Source organism: Triturus cristatus, chromosome 6, assembly GCF_964204655.1.
Source record: "Triturus cristatus chromosome 6, aTriCri1.1, whole genome shotgun sequence".
In the NCBI taxonomy this organism is placed as follows: Eukaryota; Metazoa; Chordata; class Amphibia; order Caudata; family Salamandridae; genus Triturus; species Triturus cristatus.
In genome coordinates this window covers 291,219,285-291,241,549 of record NC_140589.1, presented here as the reverse complement: position 1 = coordinate 291,241,549, position 22,265 = coordinate 291,219,285, and the positions used below count along the sequence as shown (strand labels likewise).

The 22,265-nt window shown below is 44.8% G+C and overlaps 1 protein-coding gene across 16 annotated transcripts in view; it reads right to left on the bottom strand.

Moving 5' to 3' along the window:
- Nucleotides 1-22,265, bottom strand: part of LOC146816773 (CYFIP-related Rac1 interactor A) — a 300,974-nt gene that overhangs the window by 185,937 nt on the left and 92,772 nt on the right. For all 16 annotated transcript variants that reach the window (XM_085610657.1, XM_085610663.1, XM_085610648.1 and 13 more), the window contains exon 2: nt 10,513-10,595. The gene's annotated coding sequence lies outside the window, so the exon portion shown is untranslated. The remainder of the gene's footprint in view (nt 1-10,512; nt 10,596-22,265) is intronic.

Sequence of the window (22,265 nt, the reverse complement as noted above, 5' to 3'; positions counted from 1 at the left end):
TCTTTTCTTCGTAGTGGGAGGCTTGGGCTTTTTTTTATCACTGCCTTGTATATTCAGATGGCCACCCTTTATTCCTGTTTCTTGTCAGGTGAGAAATCTTTCCTCCAAACTCTTTGTTTTTTGCATTGCTGTTGTAAAGTACGCAGTTAGGGGGAGAACCAGGCGGACTTATTAGGTTCGGTTTTCTTATGAATTGAGATTTTTGGGAGCACCAGATTGAGCGATCCTCCAATCCAGTTGCAAAAGCTTTTATTAGCTCTGCACCTCCTTCGAGGCCTGACCTGTCCAGAAAGTTTGAGGCCAGTATCTCTCGTCGGAACAGAATCCCTTTGAACTGTGTCGACTTGCCGTTGCCAAGGCTTGTTGACTCTGTCCTCCAGAGATCTTCGGGCTACAAGATGCTCCAGCCTCCAGCATCTCCTCCTGCCAAGCTCTTCGTCCTCACCACATACTCTGCATCGAGGGCCTGCATCTTTGGTGAGCTGCTTGAGGTCCTCTTGTGACTCCTGTGCCGTTGGCCTGTGGGTGCTATGGAGTGTCTTCTTTGGCTTCGGTAGGCTCCCCTGCCTGCTCTGGGCATGTTCCGACTCTCCTGCATTTGGTGAGTCCCTTGGACCTTGCTGGTCCCAAAGCTGTACCTTCAGTTACCCTGTCTGTTGCTGCTGCCAAGGCTTGTTGGTGCTCCGGCCGGACACCGACCCCCTGATTCTTGACTTCCGACATGGGACAGCGCGTGAACAGCTCCTGGTCTTCCACGGTGTCGCCTGGTCCTCAGAGCTGCAGTGACAAGATCACCGTCATCACTCCTGCATCTTCTGTCACCGGTGGTCATTGGTCTTTTGTGTCTCCTGGTCACTTCCGAGTGGCACAGACTCTGTTCCCTATGCTTGCAGGTACTACCCTTCAAGAATACATCCTTGGATTCCACAGAGCTCTTTCACCTTCTTCGCCAGCAGCATTTTTCCGTAAGTCCTCGATTGTGGTCTATGGCGGTTTCCGACGTCATTTTGCACCTGGCTTCCCTGGTGTAGGTATCCTGGTTCCTGGGGTATCGACAGGTTGGGTGACTCTCCAACCTTCTGTCTTCCACAGGATTTCTTCAGGGTCAACGGGGGGAGGGTCCTTATTGAAAACTGCAACCGCGACTTTCCAATGACTTGCATTGAGTACACGGCTGTGTTTCTACTCTGCACACAGCCTCGCTGGGGTTCCTGGGCACTTACCTCAGGTAGTTCCTTGTGTTCCCAGCTCTTCGGAGTCTTTTGGTCCAAGTAATGACTTTGGTCACAGTTCGCATTCCACTACTTTAGTATATGGTTTGGTCTCCCCCTGGAGACCACTGTGTATTTGTGCTTACTTACCTGTTTACATTTGAAATAGTGTGTATTGTGCTGATATCCCCAGACAGGAGATATACCAAAGCGTTAGTGAGTGTGTATAATAAATATAACTATTTTTATAACTATACTGTGTGATTCCTTTTGGTTTAACCTACACTACATGATTAGTTTTGGTAAAAGAAGCTGCTTAACACTCCTTCTGGACTAAGTCTGAAGGGTGTTCTCCACAGCTACCACTTACAAAGCTTGCCTTGGTTGTCTAAGACCACTAAAATTGCAATAAGTGTTGTCTGGATTAGTGCAAGGTGCTTCACTTAAATAAGTGTGCACCATATACTAAGCCAGCCTCCTACTCCCGGTTTAAAATATATATTAATAAAATATGCACTATAATTTTGCTTAGCACACAGGACCTGTGTTTCCATTGTAGAAGTAGTTATTTACAGAGCTTCCAACTTATTAGCCTCACTACTTCATTGTATCGCTTTGGTTTAAAAACTTAAGTTATGAGAGCACAATTTACCAACTTGTAATCACAGTACTCAATCATGGGAAATTATGTCAAATAATTAGAAACCTTTAGAATGATCTTTCAGTGGTATCATCATCATCACCTCAAACTCAATTGTAACCATTTCATGTAACGTATTAAAAAACAAAAAAAGGAGAGGTTATAATTTCATACCACAGCCGTGCAAGTATCGTATGATGCAGGACCACACGCATCAGATCTGTCCTTAGGGATATACTGTTTGAAGAGTAGGATGTGCCGTCACTTTGGGCTGGACACACTTCTAATGATGGGACCACTGGGCCCAAGATTCTTTTGCAAATAATTGTTGGTCTCTATCTGCAATGGCACAGATAACTAAAAAGAACTGAATGCATCCACAAATAAGTGGTTCATAGTGATCTATTCATTTCAATCCATATCTTTCCTGATGACTGGAAGAGTCACCCTAAGTGGCACAGGTATAGCTAAACCTGGGTCCCAAGTTCGCTGTGCCATAGGGACGCAAGCTACTCTTCACTGGTGAGGCCCAGAAAAGCCACAATACACTCTGCTGACTTAAACACATTAATCACACTCAAGACCTACATCCTTCCATGCAGCCATTTCAAGGCTGTCTAGTACTCTGAAGATGTAACAGCAATAAAGGAACAATAAACTTAGGCTTGCGAAAGAATAGGGAAGAAAAATCGCAATACAAATTACAGGCATTGCTTCCAACGTAGCTGTATTAAGTATATATAAAGCCACAGTAAAAAGAATAAGTAGATGTTCCTATAAGAGTCCCTATGAAACAATTTGTCCATCAAAACACCTCGACAAAATCATCTCCGAAATCTCGAATGCATCTCTACTTCCATCATTCATGTGCAAGACTTCTGCAACGTCAATGTTTTACACAGCTGTACTCCAGTGATTCCAGTAATACGGCTGCTGCACAGAGACCTCAAGATCATGACCAACAAAAGACACCATGAGCTCCAAGACTCAACACTCGCACCAACACACAAGGCTGCTCTAATTCGATCTCACTCCCCACCTATGATCACACCGAACTAAAAGCCAGTGCCCCAAAGTGACTCCACGGCAGACCTTTGCACTTCAAGAACATCCTACTTTTCAAACATCAGCATTACCAGCAAGTCATTACTCACGCCCTGACTTATGGCAAGTTCCTTACAGCTCTCAAGATTTCTCTTATACACCGATGCAGAAGAAACAAGGCCAAAAAACTTCCCGCTTCAGATTAAAATCCAACAAATACTGCCCGGATAAACTCATTTTTTTTTTTTTTTTAAACAGCATTCACTCAGCTCTACCTTACTCAAAGATATCAACCTCTCCTATGATGCAACTGCAACTTGGGTTCACCACAACTAAAGAAGGACGGCTCAACTTGTAGGTGCAGGAGTTGCATGAGCAAGAGAGGGTTTGAACCCCAAAGGACCCTTGGCTGCTGGGTGCCTAATGCCCTTTACCTGGACAATGACAATGTGATTCTGCAAGAAATACATGTCTGATAGCAAGAAGGAAATAGTCTTGTTACCAAATATAGTCACTTTCCTTGGGGTTACTCACACGACTTGCGGTCAGGTAGCAGAAAGCCCAACGGTGACAGGGATCTCAGTACCGTGCCCAGTGACAAACAATGTAATCCTATCCTGACTACTGCTTTGTAACGATGAAAATCTGCTTCCGCTATATCTTGATGCACCCTTATTCTGTACACAAGCTATAAGTTTCCAGAAATACCTATTGAAGACAGCAAAGCACATGCATGTACCGGCTACCTACTCCACAAACCGGAATTACAGCTGTTTCTTGGGTCAGGTGCTGCAAATAGTTTGTGACATGACATAGGACTTAGAAAGCCAGAGCAGTGCAGCATAAACTACCCGACCTAAGGCAACTGGGAGGGGGGAGGGGATTGAACAGCAAAAAAATGTTCAAAGATAAAAATTGTCTAATGGGGAAACTGGAAATGCTCAACATTAAAAATACGCTCGGACTGGAGTATTAGGTTCTGACCCTCAGTTTGGTTTAAAAAAAAAAAGGGGGCCCAGAATACATCATACATGCATTTGTGTGTAATTAAAGCTGTAATAGATGCACTTTCTGGTCACACCATTAGGTGGAAAGGTACCCATAACTTGAGTGGTAAAGAACCAGAATGTAAGAATACTAGATTACTTTCAGTATTGTGTGCGCGTGCACTTCATTTTTACACTGCTACTGTCCTTGAATACTTCACATTCATTTCGTCTGGAAAAAGGAATATGCTACTTACCAGTATGCATCTGTTCTTGGCATGTAGAGCTGCAGAGTTGTACACTTAGCATAGATCGCCATCTGGTGTTGGGCCCGGATGTTTGCAGTTTGTTTTTCTTCTTGGACAGTCTTTGGAAGTCACGAGTTTGGTGACTCCTCCTTCGGTCCGTACTGCGCATGGGCTTCGGCTCCATCCTCAGATTGTTTTTCGCCAACAGGGAAATGATGGAGCGTAGTAATAACAGTGAGAAACCCATGTGTTGTATCTAAATAAGATGTACTGGAACGGATACAGGTAGCCGGGGAGGCGGGTGGGCGTGTACAACTCTGCAGCTCTACATGCCAAGAACAGATGCATACTGGTAAGTAGCATATTCCGTTCGAGGCATATGAGCTGCAGATTGTACACTTAGCATAGATTATATAGCAGTACCCAACCTTAGCGGCGACCACCGGTATCCGTTGCAGCTGTTTGAAAAAGTGTCTTTAGTACAGCCTGGCCCACCCTAGCTTGCTGCTTGGAATGCACATGTACACAGTAGTGTTTTGTGAAGGTGTGCGGTGTAGACCATGTGGCTGCTTTGCAGATGTCATCTAAGGGTATATTCCCTATAAAGCCATAGAAGCCCCTAACTTTCTTGTAGAGTGGGCTTTAGGAGGAACAGATAATGTTCTCTTTGCCTTTTGATAGCAAATTTGTATGCATTTTACAATCCACCTAGCTATCCCGGATTTAGAAATGGGGTTGCCTTTATGTGGTGGAGAGAAGGAAACGAACAATTGTTTAGTCTTCCTGAAGGGTTGCGTTCTTTGTATGTAGTATAGCAACGCCCTTTTCACATCAAGTGTGTGTAAGGCCCTTTCTGCAACAGATTGGGGTTGCGAAAAGAAGACAGGTAATTCCACTGATTGATTGAGGTGGAAGGGGGAAATGACTTTGGGCAGAAACTTCGGATTTGTGCGAAGTATGACCTTGCTGTGATGCATTTGTATGTAGGGTTCCTGTATGGTGAACGCTTGTATTTCACCAACCCTTCTAAGGGAAGTGATAGCTACAAGGAAAGCTGTTTTCCAGGTGAGAAACTGTAGCTCACATTTGTGCATTGGTTCGAAGGGCGGACCCATTAGTCGTGTAAGAACTAAATTTAGATTCCATACAGGGGAAGGTGGTGCCCTGGGAGGAATTACGCGTTTAAGGCCTTCCATGAAGGCTTTAATAGCGGGCACTCTGAAGAGTGATAAATGCTGTCTGTTTTGTAGATAAGCAGCGATCGCTGCTAGGTGTAGGCGTATGGATGAATATGCCAGGTTACACCTGTGAAGATGGAGCAGATAGCATATGATGTGCTGTATGGATGCATCTAGAGGGTTGATTGTATTGTTACGGCAGTAAATTACAAATCTTTTCCACTTTGCGGCATAGCATGCTCTAGTGGTAGGACGTCTGGCTTCCATGATGATGTTCATGCAATCAGGGGGAAGGTTAAGGTATCCGAATTCTAGGATTTCAGGAGCCAGATCGCCAGGTTGAGCTGAGCTGGGTCCGGGTGCCTGATTTCTCCATGGTTCTGGGTTAGGAGGCATGGGGATAGATGCAGTTTTTGATGTGGTACCACTGACAGTTGTAGTAGCGTGGTGTACCACGGCTGCCTGGCCCACGTCGGAGCTACCAGAATGAGTGTGAGGGAGTGCTGTTGTAGCTTCCTGACCACTAATGGAATTAGTGGGAGAGGTGGAAAGGCGTATGCAAATCTGCCTGACCAGTTCATCCATATCGCATTGCCCTTGGACAATGGGTGTGGGTATCTGGCGGCGAAGCTTGGGCATTTTTTGTTTTCGTGGGTGGCGAAGAGGTCTATCTGAGGATGCCCCCACTGTTGGAAGAATGGGTGAAGAACTTGTGGATGCAGTTCCCATTCGTGTAGTTGTTGCGTTTGTCTGCTGAGCAGATCTGCCATGGTGTTTTGTACGCCTGGAACGTGCTGTGCCAGGAGAAAGATGTTTTGAGGAATTGCCCATCTCCATATGCTCTGGGCTAAGCGGGAGAGCTGGGGAGAGTGTGTCCCCCCCGGTTTTTGGATATAATACATTGCAGTCATATTGTCTGTGCGAATGAGGACTGCTTTGCCCGAAATCTGTTTTTGGAAAGATTTTAGGGCTAGAAAGATCGCCAAGAGCTCCAGATGGTTGATGTGGAGCGATTTTTGCTGTGGCGTCCATAGACCTTGCATGGTGAGGTGTAGAAGGTGCGCTCCCCAGCCGGAGAGCGATGCGTCCGCTGTTAGAGTCACCTGAGGAACCGGGTCCAGGAACGGCCGCCCTTTGGAAAGGTTTGTGGTGTTCCACCACTGCAGAGAGTGATGTGTGCGGCCGTCCACCAACACCAGATCCGTCAGCTGCCCCTGGGCCTGGTTCCACTGTTGTGCTAGGCACTCTTGAAGTGGACGCATGTGGAGTCTTGCATGGGGCACTATGAAGATGCAAGACGCCATCATTCCTATAAGCTTCATAAACACTCTTGCTGGAAGAGAGTGTTGAGGAAGGAATGTTTTGCGTAAGGCTTGAATGCTTGTGATTCTGGCTGAGTTTGGATAGGCAATACCTTTGGAGGTGTCTATAGTGGCCCCGAGATATTGCTTTGTGTGAGATGGTATGAGGTGGGACTTTTGGTAGTTCACCGTGAAGCCTAGCTGGTGGAGCAGTTGGATGGTGCTGTTTGTATGTTGCACACATTGGTCGTAGGACGCGGCTTTTATCAGCCAGTCGTCTAGGTAAGGGAAGACGTGAATATGTTGACGTCTGAGGTGTGCTGCTACTACTGCTAGGCATTTGGTAAACACCCGTGGTGCGGTGGTGACCCCGAAGGGGAGAACCGTGAATTGGTAATGTTGCCCGTCCACCACGAACCTGAGGTATTTCCTGTGAGAGGGGTGTATTGGAATGTGAAAGTATGCGTCTTTCAGATCCAAGGTTGTGAGGAAGTCTCCCTGGCAGAGGAGTGGGAGGACTTGCTGTAGGGTGACCATGTGAAAATGGTCTGAATGTATGTAGGCATTTAGAGGCCGGAGGTCGAGAATGGGTCTGAGGGTCCCGTCTTTCTTTGGTATTAAGAAATATAGGGAGTAGACCCCTAGATTTTGTTGATTGACGGGGACCTGCTTTATAGCGTGTTTTTGGAGGAGTGAGAGTACCTCTTGTTTGAGCAGTGTGGAATGTTCTTGAGACATTGGACGGTGCCTTGGTGGGATATTGGGTGGGGTAGATGTTAGTTCGAGACAGTACCCTGACCGAATGATTTGGGTCACCCATTTGTCCGATGTTATGGACTCCCATGTGTGGATAAAGTCTTGTAGTCTGCCCCCGACCGGAGTGGGATGGTCTGGGGGGAGCGGAGGGGAGTCATTGTGCGGGTGGGGTGGCAGAACGGGTGTTGTTGGTTTTGCCCCTGCCCTTATTGTTGTTGCCTCTGTAACCGCCCCTTTGATTGCCCTTTGAAAAGGTATTTTGAGGAGGGGACTTGTAGGAGGTAGAGGCGTTATCGGTGGAGGAGCCTCTGCCTGTGCCACGAAAGGACGAGCGTCGAAAGGAACGTTTAGAGGCTTGTGTTTGGAGTGCCCCCATAGACTTTGCTGTGTCTGTGTCCTTTTTCATCTTTTCCAACGCTTCGTCTACCTTTGGCCCAAAGAGAGTTTGCTGGTCAAAGGGGTGATTGAGTATGGACGCCTGGACTTCAGGCTTGAACCCTGAGATCCTGAGCCAGGCATGGCGACGAAGCAGGACACTTGTATTTATGGCTCTAGAAGCAGTGTCGGCTGCATCGAGGGCACACTTAATGGAGGTGTTTGTAATTAGTTTACCCTCCTGTATTAGGTCATGAGCCTTGCGCTTGTGTTTTTCTGGAAGGTGCTGCATAAGAGCCTCTAGTTCGTCATAGTGTGCTCTGTCATATCGCGCAAGCAGTGCTTGTGTGTTTGCAATGCGCCACATGTTTGCAGCTTGGGAGGCGGTGCGTTTACCAGACGCGTCCAGAAGTTTAGATTCCTTGTCTGGCGGTGGGGCTTCTCCTGAGGATTGGGAGTTAGCCCGCTTTCTAGCTGTGGAGACAACTAGGGAATCTAGGGGAGCAGGGCCCTTAATGTATGCAGGGTCTGTGGGTGCCGCTTTGTACTTCTTCTCTATTCTAGGGTTCAGTACTCTGGCCCTGACAGGGTCTTTGAACACCTCTGTAGCGTGCTTGGTGACACCCTTAAGCATGGGTAAAATAGAAGTGGATTTGTCTTGTATGTCAAATGTATCCAGTAGGAAGTCTTCTTCCACTGGTTCACTGTGCATGTCCACCCCATGGTAGTGTGCTGCTCTCTGCACTAAATGATGAAACCCTAAGGAGTCCTCTGGAGGAGACGGCCTGGATGGGTATAGGTCGTCCTGAGGTATATCTGGTATATCAGGGTTATTGTAATCCTCCCATGGGTCTGGGGTCCCTGGTGGAGTGGGATCCATTGGGGCGTCCGCCGGGTAATTGTCCGGGTCCCCGTCATCCGGATCTGGGGATGGGGCCGGATCGTAGTGAGGTGGAGGTGGCGGAGACCTGGGAGGGGGTGGAGGTGGTGGAGGAGGTAGGGGAGGCGGTAGTGGGGAGGGCACTCTGAGAGGTGAAGTAGCAGAGTCCTTCCTTTTGGGTGGTGGAGGAGGAGCCGGAGTATCAAGGCGTCTTTTCTTGATAATTAAAGTCAATAGTCCAGTCTTTGGATCTTTGGACAGAGTCTTTTGTAGAGGGTCTGGTGTAAACAGAGCCAGTGGCGTCGAATCGTCTGTCGGCACCGGTGATTTCGGAGCCGAGGGCTTCGATGGTTTGTGTGCGCCATGCTTTTTTGGGGCCTCCTGTTTTTTCGGCGTCGAAGGAGTTTTCGGCGTCGGAGCGTCGGTGCCGACAGATTTATGTTTGTGTTTGGTCGGCACCGAGAGTCCAGGCTTCGGCACCGGTGGCTTCGGAGTCGAGCTGGATATTGCTTTCTTCGGTGCCGGATGCTGTTTTTCGGCACCGGGCGTCGGCTGGCTCGATCCCGAGCTGCCGTGAGACTTTGGATGCTTCGACACCGAGCCCGAAGGTGGGGTGATCGAAGCTTTGGTCTTGGTTTTGCCCAGGCCGGCAGGCGAGGGAGTAACCTGAGTCTCTTTGGTTTTGGGCGCGGGGGTGGGAGGGGGCACAGTACTCACGGCCCGCTGCGCCGGTGTGATGTCCTCCACGTCTGAGTCGTCTGCTTCGGAAGCGCTGACGACGTCTTCTTCCTGCTCGGTGTGTGTTTGCCCCGAAGGTTCGGCGCCGTCTCCGAAGATGTCCGGTGGAGCTGCAGACGATGAGTGCGCCATGGTGCGTCGAGCTTTTCGATCCCGGATGGTTTTCTTCGATCGAAAAGACTTACAGGCGGGGCAGTCTCTGGCCTCGTGTTCTGGAGAGAGGCAAAGATTACACACCTGATGGAGGTCGGTGTGGGGAAATTTAGACCCACATTTTGGGCACTTTTTGAACGGAGTCCTTTCCATCGGCCGGGACCGGAGTCGAGGAGGGCCCGAAGGCCGGTGCCGATGTACGGGATGGAGAAAAGTGCCGCTTCGAGAGATGAAGATGATGATGAAGAAACTCGAAGATACGAGGATTTTCCGTCGAGGCTGGAACCGTAGAAGTTCGAAGCCGGAGCACGAAGTATCACATCCGAGCCCGATGGCGGAAAAAAACAATCTGAGGATGGAGCCGAAGCCCATGCGCAGTACGGACCGAAGGAGGAGTCACCAAACTCGTGACTTCCAAAGACTGTCCAAGAAGAAAAACAAACTGCAAACATCCGGGCCCAACACCAGATGGCGATCTATGCTAAGTGTACAATCTGCAGCTCATATGCCTCGAACAAACATTTTGCCACTATAATTTGCACAACTAAATATAATATCTCGAATTAAGCGACTATGCTATGTAGACACAGGATTTGCTGGTCTTCAATATATTTAGTTACCACTATATAAGGTTCCCTGCATTATGTAAGTATGTTTGCCATGCTTTCTTCAGCTGCGTGAATTATCACTAAACAAAAACAACGAAATCGTATTAAATCTAAATTCCAAAAATAGATCATAATTTAGCACAAAAACAATGCAACTCCCCCAAAAATAAAAACCTAGATTTCCCAACCAATGGCAAAAGTAAGTGTTGGCTTCAAACTGAAGGACAAGCGGGCCAAAGCACGGAATGTAGACAACAGCAGAAAGCAAAATTCACCTTTCGCTAAAATGACTCCGCAGTGGAGTATGGAGAACCATACAGCCTCAGGCAAAATCATAACAGACCTCAAAGGAAGCTTAGTTTCAAATAATGGAAGTGGAAGAAAATTGAAATACCTTTAAAATGTTACTCAATACCGCTTTCACGGAATGATGAAATACTACAGTTTCTTTCCTCTCAAATCATTTGTTCGGATTATCTAGAGAAAAGGGGAAAGAGAAAAACCAACATGGTATAAACAATTGCTCCATGATGAACAGTATGCATGATTGAGATCTGAACGCTGAATGGATAACGCAGGACTTATTAAAAGGTAAGAATGCAGGGAACAAACGTGAAACAAGCCAACAAACCACGTAAGGAGTATTTGAAGAAAAGTATCAACACAAAAAGTAATGTGACCCTATAACAGCTATAAAAAAATAAATTAAAAAACTGGATAAGGGCCTTTTCCCCACACTTTAAAGGAGTTTCAGTACACGCACTTGTTCACACCTGTCAAATGTAACACCGAATCCCACGTTACAACACTTAGCATCCATTAGCTTGAGTTGCTAAAGGTTATCTAGTGACAGAAATATGATCACAATTCAAAGCGCTTGTCAAACACTGTTACCATATACGGCTGCGAAATCGCTCTGCATGCAGGAGAGAACACATTGCATGCTCTCATTAGTTGGCTGTTAAATGAAAGCAATTAACTTCACCCCCTACACTAACCCTCCCCGCCTACCCACACACTACAAACCAGCCACGATCAACGAACAAAAATAAACCTGCAGTTTTTGCATCCTTAGGTCTAGCTAAAACAGAATTAAGAGGCTACCAGAGCTAATCTTTAAAACACAAAAATCATATGCAGGGAGAGCAAGCTTTGGATCGACCACCAGGAGCCACAGATTTGTTTGGGTAAAGAACCTTTTGCACGAAGAAAGTGTGATCATGTTTTGGATCAGGCCAGATCAATATTTCAGCCTCGCTTTAAAGTATATTAGTTCTTAAAACGCGCTTCCTACTGCAGCGCATCGACAGTGGACGCAATATGTCCAAGCACTTCAAAATGTAAACGTATACACAAATGTGGCATTGGGCCCTTAAAAGTTTTCAAAACTCATGTCGATGTTGCATCAGAGGTGAATTTGCGACTCAATGTGTGGTCATCACAATATCAAGTCAGCGTTGCACATAATTTGGCATTGTGCTACTTACTTCATTACCTTTTTGTACGGCGTCCCTCCCTTCCTCCAAACTGTGTTTCTGCCCCTGAACGTGTCTCCACGCTTTTTATGATGTGGCACTGTGTGTGGATTTTCTGTCTTAACATTGTTTTGCATTTACGTTTCTTACTCCTCGTAAATATGGTCTGTGCCCCAAGACAGTTTCTATACTCCCATAACCTTTGCACCAAAAGGATTTTTGCACCCAAATATGTTTCTGCACCTAATGTGATTTTTGCTCCTGTAAGAGAATCCAAACTTCAGAAAAATTGCCATGCTGCATGATTTTGCATCTAAATGTAAACTGACTCATTCATATGCCACTAAAATCCTGCTTACCTTTGCCATCTATATGAGATTTTGCAAATGACATGTGTCCCTAACAGTTTTTCACACTCATGTTAATGTGGAGGGGTTATTCTGCACCTCAATGTGCAGTCTACAAAATGTGGGGTCATATCTTAAAAAGCCATGGTCACATCTTATTATTGCAAGTTCTCCCTTTACTGAGCAGTATCCCGTTCATCACCGGGTGCACAAGCAGAAAACCTGGATTATACAGTTGCTAGTAAATCAAACAAGCATTTGCAATGCAGTAGGTCTCGCATTTGCGAGAGTTTAAGCTAATAGTATTTTAAATGACAATGCCTTTTATTTATATTTTAAAACCCAAACCCTAAAAAAAAGGCATTGTCATTTACAATGCCAATAGCTCAAATTTGCGTAAATGCGAGACCTACTGCATTGCAAATGCTTGTTACAGGATCCTCTCAGTAAGCAGCCCACCTGAACAGAACAGCTTCTCGGTAGACTGTATCAACCAGTTACTTTCCGACAGCACCTGATTTCTCCACACACACATGCGCACACCCACACACGTGCGCACACACACACACAGGCGTGTGCACACACACAGGCGTGCGCACCCACACACACACACACACACACACACACACACAGGAGCCAACGTGCGCGCACACACACACAGATGCCTGCGAGACACACACACACACAGACGCCTGGGACACACACACACAGGCGCTCACACACAGGTGCACACACACAGGCGCTCACACACACACACAGGCGCTCACACACACACACACACACACACCATCACACCGTTCCCACTTAGTCCACCAGGACAAGAAACTCAAGAATCCAACACCACATTCTACAATGCTTTCAACACGTATTGAGCTAAGATGCCTGGACGGGTGTGAGATATGTTACCCTTACTGAGATCTTTTGGCAGATAGAGAACTCTAAAAGGGTTTGAGCTCTAAAGGTGCCTCCGGACTAGGACACCAGTCCAATACAGTCACACATTAGCAGTCACAAGGCTTAAAAACATTATACATGATGGCACACGTCAGTATGCAACATGCACAATGAGCAATGACGTTACACTAAATGAACTTGACGTGAAGTCACTGCCCTATCCAAATATAATTAATTGCAAATAAGCCACGCCCATTTAACGTCGCAATGCAAACTTTGTTGAAAGTCGAACATACAAACGGAAAAACTATTTCTATCTACACAACACATTCATGTCTAAGTCTGTGAAAGAAAAACATAGAAGGTTTTAAGCAATACATTAATTTGCATTTAAGGTGATGAATTGACTATTTTAGTTATTATGGACAAAGCACTGTCTGGGCCAACTATTTAAATAAAATAATGCTTCCAGACTAAAAAAGACTCACTGTGTAACCACCAAAGTAAAAGGATGAGGTGGGAGCCCACCCCGCGTTTCGCCGCCTGCAGCCCGAGCTGTTCTGGAAGCCTTCTCTGGGCCTCTCTCAGCATGACCCGGAAGTCAGGCAACATTGCCCGGGACATGGGCGGGGCATAGAGTGCACGGCCGGAAGTGTCCGAGGCTCCCATGAGCTGAGGGAGCTCCACGTGTTGCAGCCCGCGTGGATAAGCGAGGCGGGAGTCCACCCCACACTGGCAAGTCCGGCGGGAGCCCACCCCACCTTCGTGAATGCCGCATGGTGCGGCCGGGGCAGGATTTCAGGCAGGGCTCCTGTGAGCAAGACTGAGCCCCTCGTGTTGCTGCAGTGACCGGGTGAAGAGGCGAGACCAGAAGGGGGGCAGCGTACAGTCTCCACAAGAGCCGGCGAGTGGGGTGAGGCATGCTGTACGTGGTAAGCGCGCCGCGCCTGGACAGGAGATGTGCACGCGTATGGTGCCAGCTATACACGTGCACATCCCCTGTCCTGCGAGTTAATCTAACGCCATGGTGCGCGTTCACGGGCGCGTTCATAATTGCAATCCCTCATGCACGTGCACATGTCCTGTCTCCCTTCTGAAGCAAGTCCATAACAATAGATCTCGCTAGCGACAGTGATGGAGCGGGTAGTACAAAATTTTGTATACCCCCCCCATTTTTACATGTTCATACTAATTAGAATAACCTATTAATTGTAATAATATTAAAGTGTTTGAGTGGTACTTAACCAACCTTACTAAATGTATGAATTACATGTGGGATCTGCACGGCTAAAATAATTTGTAAACTAATATACGTACGCATACTAATACTAGAAAAATAGAATATTGCATGATATATGTTGCTTTTGTGACGTAATTGTAAGTTGCACCAGATGACATCATTGGGTAAATATAAATGCTTTAAATTTCGCCATTATGCTAGATAATTACATACACATAGGGGAATTAGTGAGGGTTAAACATTTTATTCGTTATTTCTATATTTTAATTACTTTTTGTGTTTGTTTCGCTTAAGTTGACCGATTGGGCCTATGACAAAATGGCCGACCAACGTACACAACGAGACAGCTACCATTCCACAAGGTTTCAGACCAAGTGCGCATGTCCCAGGCTCCTGAACAAGTGGCCTCAAGATGACCTACACAGCCTGTACCCGAACAAGGTCACGACTGGACATTTGCCAAGAGCTTTAACAATGGACAATTTTGACAACCGGATGGATCATGTCTGACGGTGTGACATCATAGACTTTGGGAAACCGAAACGGACGATCTTAACTAACCAATCAGAAGTGCCCAAAACTGACTTTCGTTACATTTTTTCATTAATTTCATTATAAAAAGATGGTGGAATAGCGAGTTGTGCGGACCTTTTCCTGACGTTATGCTGACGGAGAGGACGGTGACACTGCAGGACAGCTGTTTCCCTGAATCTTTGACAGACTAAATTGCTGCCCAATTTCCTGATGAACGGAGGACTCTCGAACTGATGGGCATTGATTGATGCGTACACGCTTATGATCCAGACCCAATCTTTGGGACTGTAGTGTGCTGCAGGACGACTTGATTGACTTAGAGGATGACTAATAGCCAGATTAGGTAAATATGGTGTTTGTGGTTTGCATAATGATTTACTAAATTCTTACATTTATTAGATAAATGAAATTATTGATTAACCAGAAAACGTGTTTGGTCATTTATTGAAAGGAACAGATTAGGAATTTAGAATGTTTAGATGGATTAAATCACCTAATATCAAAAACAACTAATTTGATCTGTCGACTACGTGGAAGGGGTATCTTGATGTTTAAGATTAAGATGTGTAGTAATAATGGTATTAGTGAAAATAAGTTCTTACTATAGGTTATAAGGTATTCCTTTCATGTCAGCGTTTGGAACACTCATCTCTCCCGTAAGAGCAGACCAATGAAGTATGAGTGTTGGTGTTATGGGCCCCACTAATGAATGCATTGAGTGAATGCGTTCGTGTGATATTTGGTCTGTGACGAAGGGAGGATTTGAAATTCCACGCTGCGTCGCTAGGCGAGACCTAAAAACTATGCATACTTTTCAGGTTATACAATTAAAAATACATGAATTTACTCCTAACTTAACAGTCCACTAAGACAGGACTTCAGTCTCCCCCTTAGACAACCAAGTATCAAGAGTAACCTTTATTCAACAATGTAAAATTGTTCCATTTATGTAGAGATACATAAGATGAAAATTATCAGGCTTGCAGTTCATCCCATACATTCAGAAGCAGGTTATGAAATGAGAGCAAGTATCCCGATACCTTGATCAGTCAACGTATTTTTCATAACAGTTAAACCAGCATACTACTGAGTCTAACTAGTAACTTGCTAACAATCTAATGTTTCCTCTCACACAAGTGAAGCAAAAACAAGCACTGGCAAAGCCCACACGTCTCGCTTTCGTGATAGATTGGCTTTGCCAATCCATTTTAGCAATGCTGTATAAACAGCATTTGTTTTGAGGCAGCGTAGCAAAGTGTAATACATTTAAAGAAATACCACTTCAAAAGCCTCAAGACAACTTTTTTGTAACCGCATCGTTTCCTTTATGGACCTTCTAATAGTCTTTCGTCAAAGTGCAATCATACTACCAACATGTTGCGCTCAATTACTATGAGGAACTATGAGCTTCCTCAGGACTTCAATCCTTGTATATGTTGACCTGAATCATCATTTTATCTTTCAGTCATTCGCCATTGCACCGATTTTAACTTTACGCCTATCTTATGGAGTATACTTTATGCAGGTAAGCACTGGGAGGGGAGGGCAAGAGACGCACACGAGAAGAGAACCGGAAAACGAATACACAGTAATGCAGTGTTTAACCAAAAACAAAAATGTATTTCCTTAAAAGTGAACAGTGGAAGGGCACAATCAAAATTATGGTAAGAGGTTACTCTACAGGTGAGCACATACAAAAGGAGAAGAACGAAAGATAGCGCAAGCCAGTGAACAAGATGCAAGCAAATGAGTGAGTGACAATGAAGTCAACCAATGGTAAGCTGTGGGCAGACTCCAAGTCCACTGTAAGTTCTTCATAAGCCCACAATTTCTGAACAATTGGAAAGGAGGCGTTTACAAGGATGGTTGAAAAGGGTATCACAATGTTTCTCTCAAAGAGATTTTGCCAACCTGTGAGTAGCAAGAGTCAGTCGCATCAGAATTAAAAGCGTGGGGTCTGGAAATCTAAAACGTATGAGTTACTCACCTTTTATAGCATTCCTTGTGATCAATACTGTATCACTCCAGATTCAAAATGACAGGCTTTTCCCCAGGCTTCATTTAAGATTCTGAAATTTTCAGTAATACCAGATCAGCAGCTCTTGGCAGCACAGTTAAGGTGTCCAGTGTAAACATGCAAGATAACATTGCCAGATAAGATGAAAGAGGTCCATGAAGTCTACCTTTGCCATTCAATCTATTTGTATAGAGAAGTTACCCAGCGACCCTGGACGCTTCAGAAGGTATAGGGAACTGCATGGGGTATTGCAGGTGACTGCCCTTGGGACAATGTATGACCCCAGAGGCAGTTTTCTTCTTTATCCTGCAAAGTACTGATAAAACATATAGACCAAAAGAATGTGGTTAAGTCTTTGTTGCAACAAGCCAGGATGCACTGAAGGTCACATATGAGATAAAACTTCATCTTCACATCCATGCTACAGCATACACTACATATTGGCGTTCCAATATCAGGGTTAATCTCTGGTCACAGTCTTGCAATAAAATGCCAACTTAAATGGCGTGAAGGACTTCCGGCTAATGCAACTTATGTCATGCAACACATGAAAGCAACGGCATGCCTGGCTTGCAGTTTATGAGATCTGACCAAGTCAATAGCTATTACGCTACAATTGGCTTCATGGCTTGCATGTGGATTGTGCTATTGGGGAAGGCCTTGGCCTACGGCAAGTCTGATTGAGTACGCAAAAGTCTTGGTACAGTAAGAGCTTCAGCTCACTTCCAATGTGCCCAACTCAAGCAAGTCTCTTACTGTTCCCACATGAGTCTATGTCTCATTCAGATCTCCCTGTTCACAGGGTCGAGTTCTGAGCATCACCAACCCACAAAAAGTTCTGGTCCACAACATGATTTTGCGGCGCAGCATAGGCCAATGCAGTTCTATCATCTGGGAAGCAGCAATTGATCGACCTTTATGTGTTAAACACAGATATTATAGGCTTTAATAACCGTGGCATTCCCATTTGTGGTGCACCTAGTCACTGCCATATCACCAACAGTGAATGACCCTGCATACTTATTTCAGGCACTTCCACATTTTAAGTGACTGCTTCGGACTAGTTCCAATCTTATAAGGAGTCAATGTCTTTTCATAATGGTACCTGTACAAGATGTGCACTCTGAAACAGCTCTTCATTCCTGCTCTTGGTGTTGAGAGAATGGGTAAGACAGTGGGGGAGAGAGTGTTTCTGTACCTGGGCAACATCGGCAGGACAGCTTTCCTCTTAGAAGAGTCTCACACACACAGACTGGTTTTTGATCTCTACAGTGTGTAACTGCTCTGAGATACAAAGTGGGCTAGCTACTTCAAGGCACATAACTAGTAGTCTGCAAACCACAACTACTATTCTTGGACCACCTCACAGTAGTTAGAGCAGTTGGCATCTGCTGCTTGTATTGTGCTCCAACATACTAGTTGGAGCTCTATCTCATTGTGCCATACACCCTCACAGAGCATAAGTGCCAACTACTGGAGGAGAAAATACATATTCTGGGTCATGACACATGTCTCCACCAACATCCTTTTCAATCCCACCACACCTCGCCCAACATGACTGCCCTCATTCTGTAACTACATCCCTCACTCCAAGGGCCTGGTCACGACTGGGTCACTAGCACAGCAGGGTATCATTGTGGCATATATTTGTACTTACAATCGCAACAATCTATCAGGCCACTGCCCTCAAGAGAAACAGTGTTCAATCAAAGGCACAATTACCTGGCATAACATCCCAAAAAATAATCAATATCTTCATACACCAAATATTTTATCATAAATAAATTGCAAAACATCAGCCTTGTGAGAAAAACATTAATTCATTTTTCACTTGAGAAACCACTTACCCCTTGCTACCCAACAACTACAAATAAGCAGAAACAGGAACTCTTAACCTAAGGAAATTATAAACACTGGACCTCAACTTTAAGTAGACTACCACACAGGTTGAAAAAGATCATCTGCCACATAATGTGAACTAAAAACCGCTCAGGGATGATGCGAATAGAAGAAATAATTGGACCATGGTCATTTGATAATAGTACTTACATTCTGATTTCTTGCAATGATAAAGCTTTCTAAGGTTACAAGCTCTAAAATGTTTCTGACGAACTTAAAACTATTTCTCAATGTCCTACTTCACAGATAATCTCAAACTACATGGGTGTATACAGTGGGCCTGGCGGGCTTCCAGGGAAGCTATTAGAGTTCAGCCAAAACTGATGAGATGATCACATTTTCTAGCACCACAGATCGGTCAAGCAGCAGAGTGCTAAACAGTCAAAAAGGGGATGGTGGAGGGGAAGAGGATAGCAGCGCCTCTTAAAAAGTCTGCTGAATAGGACTTTCCCATATTCAATATGAGGTATCGCTGTTTGAACAATGCTCTTCACACCCAATTTTAGGAGGAAGAGGCTGATATTTTTCTTAGGATTCTCAACTTGTGGTTTGCAGCTTCCACTATGGCTTTAATATACGCTTCAACGAGGAGTTTAAAAATTAAGGGCGACAGCTCTAAGCCCGATTTTAGTAACTATGTTTGGACACTGCCTCTCTTTAAAGTGTCCGTCACTCTAGTTGAGTATCAAATTTGGGATCGGGATCAGAAACTCGATTATTTTGCAATTTTAACTTATGTTTTAGTCCTCTCGTTCGGGGCTGGACATCAGGCATGCATGTGGATAGAATACGGATCTTGGAGCAACCCAACTTCAAGTATAGCTGAGAGTGTTATGCTTATTTGCAGTAATATATTTCAAGGTTGTGTAGTAATTCAGTTAACGGTTGAACATAAATATTGACTAGTGAAGGCGATAAAAATGAGCCTTGAGGAAGTCAAAGTTGCTTGATAGAAGTTCAAAGTAGGTGTCATCAATTTGCACACAACGGAACCTGTTGGAGAGGTACAATGTGAAGCACGCAAGGACTCTATTCTCTAACCAAGCCTATCAAGAAGTAATGCCAAGAGAATTCTGTGATAAACTGTGTAGAATCCCCACAAAAGAGCTTACAGTAATAGTAGACAGGAGCTTCCGTCATCGAAAAGTTAGATTACATACTTAATTATTCCAAAGAGGCTAGTTTATGTACTGTGACCATTTTAAAACCTGACAGGAAGGAGTCCCTAATGTAATGTCTGCCAATGTCACTTTAATTGGATTGCTACCCCTTTTCCAGTAGTTTGGTGAGCTATGGGAGGCCATTAAAGGGTCTGAAGGCCTACATTCTCAGTTTGGATCAGCGTTGCTTTTCCTCAACACTTGCCTCAATTATCTTTATTTTGAGGGTCCGACTGAGCATCTTGATTAAAAGATGCATTTATAACGTTGAATCAAAAAAATGCCTAGACATACATGAAGGTATCAGGAAGATGATTGGGTACTTGGTCGTCTACACAATGCGATAGGGTTTGATTTGAGCTGCCACTTTCCTGATAAGACACAGGTATATGTGTGAAAACAAGCCATTTGTATGGTTTGCCATGGTTGGCTGTGAGTGTGTGAGAAGCTTGACGTAGGCAACACTATTGTTAATGACGTCAGTACTAATGTAAGAGAAGCATTTGGAAGATTCCTCACAACTAAATTCAAGAAACTGGACTTCTTTATGTTCCATGGATTAGCCATTTAGTATACAAACATGCTTTCTCTGTGCTGATTTTGACTTAGTCAACTCTTTTGTTACAGGATGCGGTTTTCACACTGTTGAGGTGCGAGTTTTGCTGCTGTGTTTGAGCAGAACATGAGCCTTTTCGAAGGGGTCTTTCCACCGTGTTCCATCAGCAGCCCTCACAAATTTGCCTCTAACTGTTAACTGAAGCGTTAGACCACTGCAACGAATTCGTGGTTTTTGTTAGCCTACTGTGAAATTGGTCAAGTGTCTTCTTGTGTGCCTTCAAACAAACATAGAACAACCCTTTACAAACTGAGAACTTTAAATCATTAAATAGAAGCCGGATCGGAGAAACGTTAAACAACAATACCATGTGTTAGGGAAGATGGCAGAAAACAAACAGGACCGAGTTGTGCCAACAGCAGGTGCGGGCAATCTATCTACGTCCTTTCACGTTTAACACCCGACACTGAGAAAAGTTAATTTGGTGCTGCGTAAAACAAACCTCCCCTCCTCGAGAGTCTGCTTGCTAGGAATATAAAAGGGAACATTTATTTTTACGTCAACCACACAATAGAGATGCCTTGGAAAATCATTCGTGCCGATCTTGGGCAGCAGAAAGAAGCAACTAAGGAAAGCGTGGCATGCACGCCACCTCATCACAGGCCTAACTCGGGTCTTTTTTTGCAGAAGCAGCGTCAAGAATAGGCTGTTCGGCACATTTCAAAGACTTTACTGAATAATCAAGCTTTATTTTATGAGGGCCGAGACATCCAGCGTTCTTATTGGTGGAGGATAAATGGCTCTTGCGCTGCAATCTCTCCACACATAGTCTTAATTTCCCTATCACCATAGCAACATATCTCTGCACTTTGAACACTGTAAAGTACGCCGGGGGAAGAAAAAAAAAAAAAGTATTTGCAGATTAATATAGAAAAAAAAAAAGACAAGCACTATCTTGTATTTAAAAATTTGCTGTCGTCCACGAGCGGCACTCACAAAACCCGACTGCCCACTTGAATTAGAAAAATCAATCAAATGTATTGAACAAAAAAAAAATTGAATTGCTTCTTCGAGGACTTCTGGAACGTGAGCAAAATGTTCAGAACTGAAATCAAGGTAAGCACGCAGAGTTTTTTCAATTCAGCAGTACAACACCACGTAAAAAACAGATCAACCATTTATTATTTCCTTTCCGCGTGTTAACCCGAAGGGAAACACCAGCGGTTTGCAACACGCCTGCAGAGCTCTGACTTCTGTCAAAAAGAGCGTGAGAAAGAAAACCACCTGGGATTTCCCCAGGTGTACATTACACTATATAGAAGCGTCTCGAGAAGGCAAGCGCTTGTTATTCATAATAAAAAACACTGAAAGATTACAACATGGCAAATATGAGGACAGTTAGCAAAGGCCATTGTGAGGCTTTCCCTGAACATAACCTGCATCTTAAAGTTAACTTACCAAAAGGTCGTACGGGTGAATATCAATTTCAAATAACTTCACCTGATGGCGAGGTGATCGCTAAAATTATGGAGTCATCAATTTTAGTCAGAAAGCATGCACGGCAACATTTTCCAGCAGGCAAATGGGAGATGTATAAAAGAAAAATAGCAGAAAGTATTTTCCCCACTGACTTTTATTGAGGCAGTGGTGCAATGCAAAATGACCCCCCCCCTCACCCCCCCTGCAGAATTGGCTCAATGGGGAACCTCCTTGTGGGACCTGCTCGGTAAAAGCAGAGTGGCTTTCTGGCTTTACCGAGCGTTTAACTATGGTTTATTCCGTGCCATTGCACGCATTGTACAAGGAATGCAATCGCACCTCTTAGAGGTTAGGGGGCCTCACTAAAAAGACAAGAAACTCTGGGGGGTGGGGGGGGGGCTGCCGCACAGCAGGGGCCTCTGTTTAGCCCCCAAGCTGAGGCAATCTGCCTGAACTGGTGGGTCAATTGGTATGTGAGGTGACAATCAGCATTTCATTTTTGTCAGTTTAATAATATGGTGCAAACAAAAACAGAGTTCTAAACTG